General features: G+C 49.3%; 1 pseudogene; it reads right to left on the reverse strand.

The window, feature by feature from the left end:
* The window catches only part of LOC116069614, a 4,206-nt pseudogene extending 2,890 nt beyond the window's left edge, over window positions 1-1,316 (reverse strand).
* Between the last annotated feature and the right edge of the window lie 208 nt (window positions 1,317-1,524).

A 1,524-nucleotide genomic window follows, 5' to 3' on the forward strand; every position in this document is an offset into this window, starting at 1 on the left:
GCTCAATTCCTCAGAGCTATCAGGCTCGAGAGGCTTCCGTCTCTTCTCTACTTTTCCATCTCCTTCTCTACTTTTCTCTCCCAGGGTGTCCTTCCCCTTATCTCTCGCTTCCGCAGGTGTAGCGGAAGGGCCTGTACTCTTGGGTATATTCTCTCTTCTCTCCCCTTTCTCCTGCCTAGCCTCCACTCTCCCATATTTTCTCTCCCTTTTATTCTGGCTAGCCCCCACTCTCCCCTCTGTTTCTGACATGCTATCTTGTAACTCTTCAAGTGCCCTCTGTCCCAACACTACAGAGGCATGGAATTTCTCATCCTCCAGGCAAGAAAGTATAACAAGCACCATTAGCACGATTATCACGGCTTTGGCCGCGCTCTCTAACCTTGAGGAAGGGTTGGAGGAATTAAAATCAAGAAGCATGCCTCTCAGAGCTCACTCTGTCCTGCAGTTCTGAAACCTACCAGCTGTTGTAAGGCTCTCCCAGCGTCCCGGGTTTCTCGGCACCAGCTGTAGCCCGCGTGGTCCTCTCGCCGGGAAGAAGACACGCGCACACTAGGTTCCTTCTGCAGCAACTGTTTATTTGTCTCCTTCCATAGTGAAAAAAGGGTCGAACCCAAAATCCGCACTGCTTATATACACCACAGTGCGCGTATCTGCCCACAGCGTGGTGTGTCTGCTCATGATTGGCTGTTCGCTCATTACCCTACGTAACGCCCCGGGATGGGCCGTGACATGGCGTCTTTTCACTCTACACACATGCGCCAATAGTTCTCTACGCACATGCGCAAACAGTTGTCCACTAGGAGTTAACAGCGGAAGTAGGCGCCATCTTGCCATGGCGAATGCCTCTCAAGATTCACGGCTCCCCACACTACTTTATCTTGCATCTCCACAGTCACAGCTATCTGTTTGATTTTGTTAACAGCCAACTGGGTGGCTGTGCAGAAAGCTCAGATGATTATCTGAGGGTGGAAACCTTCCTCCACATAGAGCTTCACCTGCTTCAGAAACTTCACAGCCAGCTGGGTTACTGAGGTGGTGCCATCACCAACCTCAGCATCTTGGGATTTGCCAATGTCCACTAAAGTCTTTGCTGCAAGATGGACAACACTGAGGAGTTTCAGAATTTTGGCCCCATCATTAGACATTGTGACTTTGCGTCGGCCATCGACAACAAGTTTGTCCATGCCACAGGGACCCAGGGTACTTATTACAGCCTCAGCAATTCCTTGGCAGGCAATGATGACACTCATGAGCTGCGGGATGCCTGGGGAGCTATCAGTGCCCTTTTTCAACAGGATAACTAGTGTGGGCATCATCTTGGAAGTGGTTTTGGGTACCTGCAACTCATCAGTTCTCCAAGGCCATAATTCTTATTAGTAACACTTTCCATCAGCCAACTGCTCAAACACATGAATCTATGGAGGCCAAACCTACTCAAACCACCAGAGTGGTACTTTGTGTTTTAAGAATTATGACATTTTATTTCTGTCCACAGTCTCTCTGCTATGCTCACTTCTTTCTTCA

The sequence above is a fragment of the Mastomys coucha genome, unplaced genomic scaffold, assembly GCF_008632895.1.
Source record: "Mastomys coucha isolate ucsf_1 unplaced genomic scaffold, UCSF_Mcou_1 pScaffold1, whole genome shotgun sequence".
NCBI classification, from domain to species: domain Eukaryota; kingdom Metazoa; phylum Chordata; class Mammalia; order Rodentia; family Muridae; genus Mastomys; species Mastomys coucha.